General features: G+C 55.3%; 1 protein-coding gene across 1 annotated transcript in view; it reads left to right on the forward strand.

Annotated features, from left to right (window-relative positions):
* Positions 1–4,449: 4,449 nt before the first annotated feature.
* Positions 4,450–6,902, forward strand: part of CUNH1orf159 (chromosome unknown C1orf159 homolog) — a 21,783-nt gene continuing 19,330 nt past the window's right edge. The window contains exon 1 of the mRNA XM_019658592.1: positions 4,450–6,876. The gene's annotated coding sequence lies outside the window, so the exon portion shown is untranslated. The remainder of the gene's footprint in view (positions 6,877–6,902) is intronic.

Below are 6,902 nucleotides of genomic sequence, written 5' to 3' on the forward strand. Positions count from 1 at the left end.
TGGGTCCCCTCTTCCTAAGGCTGTGGGTCATCGAGAGGCTGTGAACCCTTTGCACAAATATCCACGCTATGAAAAAGCTGAGCATGAGAACTGTCATTAGGTTTCAGGAAACAGGACAGAAAACGCAGACCCAGGGGCTATTGAGTCCATACTGAGGCAGACAAGCCACATGGAAGCTGGGATAATTAGACCTCACAGGGTCCTGGTGTGGCTGTCCAGTCTGCCCATCAGTGACATCTCCCTAAAACTGTGGTCAGTTCTGTCATCACGTCCCCGTATGATTCCAGTGGTCCCCCTGGAACCAAGATGCAGAGGTCCGCCCCACAGGACCTGCTGCCGTCCAGTCGCCTGCCACTCCTAACCAGACAAACAGTTGTCTGGCCTCATGTCCGCACAGCTGTCACTTCAGGGACGTTAGATAAGGACAATCGTATAGCGTGCGACTCTGACATTGGGCGTTTCACCCAGCGAAGGCCTCTACGGCTCACTCAAGTGCCACTCGATGTCCTTGGTGTGGTCAAACCACGGTGGGTCAGCCACCCACTGCTGACGGACATCTGGGCTGTTTCCAGTTTGGGGCTATTATGAATAAAGTTGCTATGAACAAGTGTGTCCAGGGTTTTATGTGGACATGCGTGGTCATTTCTGAGGGACAAATGCCCAGGAATGCGACTGCTGAGTGACATGGAGACAGCAGGGCGAGTTTCCTATGCTCCCACCAGTGATACACGCAGATCAGGCTCTCTTGTACGTGTTGTTGGGTTTTCAATCACAGCCTTTCTGATGGCGGGGGCTACATCATTGGGGCTTAGTTCACATTTCCCTAATGGCTGATGACATCTGCTTAACTGCCACCTGGTGTCGTCAATAAAATGTCTCTTCATGCCTTTTGTCCACCTCCACATCTTTTAAACTGCATTTGCAAATACAGTTTATACATTAATACATTCTATTATACATTCTATTTCCTTTTAAACTTTGTCTGAATTAACACAATCTTCTCAATTAAATAACAGATGGACACCCAATTAATTAAACTTATGTATAGGCTATTCCAAAAATTCCCTTAAATTTTCTAACACCATATAAGAGTTTAGTAGGATCTGACTAATCCCCTCATTTGCACAATGACTTGGTGGCAAAGCTGACCCTCTCACAGGACAAGCTCTTGGGTACTACAGACATAAAATGTGTGCCGGCTCCATTTCAACACAAAAAGCACCAGTCGTGACTTTTCTTCTTTTTTTTTTTTTAAAGATTTTTATTGGGGAATCGGGGGAAGGGGAACAGACTAATTGCTGTCCTTTTGTTCTTCAGTCTAGTTGTGGAGGATGTTGCTTCACTGGTCCAAGTTGACACCATCATTGCGCTCTTCCCCGGGCGAGGCAGATCAGTCGCCGGCTTCTGGACGGCCGCTCACTGCAGCTGCTGGCCGCTCACGCTGGCTGCTGACTACACACGGTAGCCCATAGCAATCCACTGCCACAGGGGCTGCAGCCTATGCCATCCCAGGCAACTCACGGCAGCCCAGCTCCAGGTTGAGCTGTTGTTCAGCATCTTAGCTGTGGAGGGCAGTGTCACTGGCCCACATGTGGGATCTGAACCGGGGCCCTCTGGTGTCCCAAGCCAGTTCTTAACCAACGCACCACTCGGCTGGCCCCAGTTGTGACTTTTCAACGTTCCCACCATCCCCTGCCACACTGTCTCCCTCGACCCACAGTTTTTGCTAGGCACACGCCCACGTCCCAGGTTGCTCCCATGGCCCTCAGGGAGCGTCCCCACGGGACTGCTATGGGGGAGTATGCATTTCTGTGCCCTTAAGATAGTAAACATTTTCCATTTTAGTCTAGAGGTTTTTCTTTAACTTAATGAGCTCCCACAAGACGTCCTCATGTTCTCCACCTAACCTGGTGAAACCTCATGTTCTCGGGACCCCATAGCTCGTAGGGTTACTTGGAATGCTCCAGGACCATCTCTCTGGGTCTTGTCTGGGCCACACGGGTCACTGCCCATCCACATTTACCTGACAAAGATTTTTCCTCAACTTCACTACGTGTCCCATCCCAAATAAGTGTCCCAGGTCTTGTTGGGGCCCCCACCTACCCTGGAAGGGGCCAGGTAACCCCTACCAGCATCACAGGAGAGAGAGTGGTGCCAGGTTTGTGCAGGCTGGGCAGCACTCAGAGAGGGGCCCAGCCCTGGCAGCCCAACCTAACCCAGGCCCTAGCCTTCTGAGTGCGTGGGGGAAGCCGCAGTGATGAGGGGTAAGGCACTGGCACCCTGCTGGTGGCCGGGGCAGGGCATCACCCTCTGGGAAACGGAGTGGCAGTGCCCAGGCACAACTTCCGACGGGTCACTTCTGCCTGACCCTCTTCTTAGTGAACCACCCGAAGCAAAGGGCTGGTGTGAGGCAGGTGTTCACTTAGCAGGCATTCCTGCTAATAGAAGCAATTGGAGAGGTTACCCAAATACACAACTCAAAGGTGGTGCCACAGCCACTTACATTCCTCGTGTCCTAGTGCCCTGCCTGTTCAGAAAGGGCAGAGTGATGGACAAAACACAGGACAACAATATCAGTTGAAAACAAGTGGGGGCATAGAAGTGTGCTTTGACGCTGGTCCTCAGCGGCTCTGTGGGACACCCCCTCCCCCAACACCCAGCACTGTGAGCCTGGCGCTGTGACCAGAGCACCGCAGCCCAGAAATTCCCGCGTCAGGTGCCACTTTCAGACATGCGGAGGTCTGAATTATTATGCACACCTGTCTCAGGCGTGCGCTCCATCCAAAGGAGCGGAAGGTGATGCGTGCTGCAGGGGCCACGGGGACTCAAGGGCATCTCCAGGCTGGTGGTCTCCCAGAATGAGCGCCAAGTGAAAGTGCCGTATAGACAGGAGCACACGGCAGTGCCACGGGGGCTCCAGGGAGAGCAGGCCTGAGGCGTCCGCATGTCCTGAGGCGTGGATGGTGCCAGAGGGTCGCAGTCTGGGCCCCGGGTGCTGGCATGAAACGTGCGTGGGTCTTTATTTCCTGTAGGAGCAACTCGCTGGGCAACTTGTGCCAGCTTGGCTGTGACATTTCACATAGCTGATGGTGACCCCGGACACCAGGCTGGCTGCGCTGGGAGCGGCTGGAAGCAAGAGAGGCTGAGCCGACCTCACTCGGCGGCCTTACGCTGCTGAATGGCTACAGCGGAGGCTGGAAAGGCAGCACAACCATACTGTTTAAGAAAACAGGGCTCACTGCTCCTCACGGTCAAAGAGTTTATTTTTTTTCCCCCTGAGATGGAATTGGGAGTGTAGAAGGGTGGAGTGGGGGATAAAAATAAAAACAGAGAAACTTCTGCTTCTGGCCAAGATAGTCACAGGGACCAATCGCCACCCTGTCCCCCAACCACTGAAACCCAGACCAGATCCAGGAGGCAACAGTTTTCAATACAATGAAGCACAGTGGTCCCAAGAAATGGGACCTGACCGCCCCAGCTCACCGCCTTGTGTCCAGGTCGCGGTGCAGGGAGCAGACCCAGGAGGGGCCCAGAGGTCCCCTGAGTGGACGAGGAGGAGCTGGAGGTCCAGGAAGCCCCAGTGGCTGGAGCTCACAGGAGGTGGAGACAGACGGGAGGGCACTGCCCGGAGCACAGGCAAGCACCCAGACGCTGGCAGACAAACCAGAGGGCCCTGCCCAGTGGTGGGGACCAATTAGCCCCGGAATGAGCACAGCTCCTGAACCCACAAAGCTAAAGAAAACAAACCCAGAAGGATCAGACTGTTTTTGAGTCATTTCTGTGTGTCCCAGGACGAAGCTCAAGAATATTCGTGGGATTCAGAATTGTCCAGCACCAAGACTGTTTACTCCCCAATCCTCAGAGCCTTGGCCTTGCTCTGTCTGCCAGCCCTAAACGACCACCCAGGACCCTTACCCAACCTGAACCAAGCCTCCTCCTGACCGAACACCCCACTCCAGCCCAGCCCCCCGTCCAGGACTCTGCGAGGACGCAGCCAAGGAGGTGCTCGGCATCATCTTGCCATCAGGCTTTGGTAGCATCTTCACGGAACCCAAGGTCGACATTTCGAAGAAGCACTAGAGTACAAACGTCACCCTCTGATACTAAACAGTTTGTTGTGAGTGGCCGAGCTGACGCTGGGGAGACTCGGGCTGAAGCAGACAGGCTCAACGATACACAACACAACACTGGGGCCACTGCGTCCCCTGTCCTTCAGAAAACGGGCATGGAAATGGGACCAGCTCAGCATCTAGACCAGCGGTTCTCAACCTGTGGGTCGCGACCCCTTTGGGAGTCGAACGACCCTTTCACAGGGGTCGCCTAAGACCATCGGAAAACAAAAAGATATTTACATTATGATTCATAACAGTAGCAAAATTACAGTTATAGAGTAGCAACGAAAATAATTTTATGGTTGGGGGTCCCCACAACATGAGGAACTGTATTAAGGGGTCATGGCATTAGGAAGGTTGAGAACTGCTGATCTAGACGGTGAAAGACCTCTGGGGCGCAGGGCCCCACGCGGAGCCGGCAGCAGGCGAGCATCGGAGCAGGTATGCTTCTCCGACGTCCTGGTTTGTTGCAGCCCAGGTCCCTCTTGATCACACTGGCCCACGTAAGCTGTCACAATCCCAGGTACAATTCAGTTCTCAAACATTTTTATCATCGCCATCAAGTCACACCATTCTGAAAGCCTGCTCTCATCAGCGACCTCTGTATGGATGGGAACATGGGGTCATTCCGAGGCCTGACCTTGAGACATCGACTCCTGCCAGAGGCCAGGGCACCCTGGGGTCCAGCCTCCTGCTTCCAACTAAAGGAGCTCCGCAAATGCTGTCCTTCAGAAGAGACACAGCACAACTGTCCCTGTCCCTAATATTCTTGCTGGGAAAACAGCCTCATGCTGCAAGACTGGCGCTCTATTTACGTGGAAAACTCTGCACATTCAAATTTGGGTCAGGTGTCCTGAGATGGCATCCAAAAAGGGAAGAGAACTCCCAGGACTCAGGGTGGCCGGTGGGAAAAAGGCAGAGCCAGGGAGCCAGGGGCTGGGCGTGGGTGGGTGCCAGCGGTCCTGTAGCACCCATGGCCCAGCACACCCGCAGCTCCTAGCCCTGACCCGCACTCAACTCTCACCCAGACGACCTCGGGGACGTGGACAGGGTGCAAATCCTTTTATTGGCACACACCGACTCCGTTCACTGAGAAGTGGTGAGTGCCCGCTGGCACTCACAGTTTTGTCTAGGGCAGCTCAGAGGCAGAGCCTGGCCCACACGTGGAAATTCCACCTGCCTCAGTGTCATCCAGTTGGGACAAAGCCGGCCCAGGATGCCAGACGTCCTGTCACAGACCCCAAGGTCTTTGAGGCTGACTGTGGGGAGCATTCCCAGCCCCCTCCCTATCCCTGTGTCCACGGGGTGGAGCTTCAGCGAAAAGAGTAACCAGTCCAACAGGTTTCACTAGTTCAGAGGAGCCGAGGTCACACCTGTGTGCTTCCCATTTACTCAGTAACACGGAAGTGCAGGAGACCTGTGCATGACTGGGGTGCCCTTCCTGGTCCAGACCAAGGTCACACATCTCTCTGTTCAGACTCACTGGCCCAGACGCTGCTCTCAAAGTAGTGGCCCTTTAAGAAAACTGGTTCCCATCCAATGGCACAGAAAGCAGCCCATCAGCATCCTTTCCTGCCTGCTGTGTTCTGTGGGGCCAACCCTACTACCAGGGAAGGTAGAACCATGCTGGACACAGAAAGGGCCGAGGTCCGTCTCACTCTCTTTTCTCCTAGAAGCTCCCTGGCACACCCCTTCCCCAGGGGCCAGCTCTGCAGGCCCAAGGGGGGTTTGAAAGGGCAGTCGTGTGGGCCAGGCGCTGTGATATCCTTTTTAATCCTGACCCCACAAGGGTTCTACATCACATGTAAAAGCTGCCTGAGGTCTCAAAAATGGCAGCGCTGGGCTGCAAGGCAGCCCAAGAACAAAGATTCCTTTCTAGAGCTTCACAGCAGGACTTCCAGCGAGTAAACATTCCTGCCCAGCCCTCTACTGGGACCACGTGCTGGCCTCGCATCCAGAGGGCCAGCCGCCTCGAGTCTGAAAAGCCAAGATTTTGCAGGAGGCATAATTAGGAAACCTATTTTAACTTCACAGAGGGCTTTCTGCTTTAAAATGGGTAAGTCCGCCAGTCGAATCACACAATGGCGTCCTCGGCGATGCTCCTGTCACATGACCCTGTTGTCCGTGTAAAGCAGGTCACACCTGTTCTCACTTTCTCTAGTGAAACCAGAGGCAGCCAGCGTCCAGAATGGCCTCGGCTACAAACTGAAGCTTTCCATCTCCGCCTACCACCAACAGACAACGGGCACACCTGCTGTCTTCATTTTGCGACACTATGGGGAGGCGGGCCGAACCCCAGTCACCTGGGGTTCCCCGTTGGAACGCCTTGCGAGCAGCAGGGGGCGGAGCACGGACACCCCCAAAGGCCCGGCGGACGCCGCGCCTCCCGAAACGCGGTCTTCCGGGGCCTCGCCTGCTGGCTCGCCCGGCGGCTGTCCGGTCTCCTAGCAACGCCGAGACGGCCCGCGCGAGGAATCCTGGGAACTGTAGTCCATCCTTCCTTCCCCAGCAGGACTGAGGCGCCCTAAACCGCACTTCCCAAGTCGCTCCGCGCGGGCCTACCATGGCCTCGCGAGAACCCTTTGACGGAACCCACTGGCGAGAGTGGGCTCTCGCGGGGACCGCCGGGAGTTGTAGTTTGAGGCTGGGAGGAGAGTGCCCTGGCAGCCGGGCTGCGGCAGCGGAGAGACTACAAGTCCCAGAAAAGGCGGCGCGACCGCCTGGAGGGCGGGGGGTACGAAAGAGGAACCCGAAGGGCGCCGGGGTGAGTGAGGGGCTGGGGGGCGGGTG

This window comes from Hipposideros armiger, unplaced genomic scaffold, assembly GCF_001890085.2.
Source record: "Hipposideros armiger isolate ML-2016 unplaced genomic scaffold, ASM189008v1 scaffold_284, whole genome shotgun sequence".
NCBI classification, from domain to species: domain Eukaryota; kingdom Metazoa; phylum Chordata; class Mammalia; order Chiroptera; family Hipposideridae; genus Hipposideros; species Hipposideros armiger.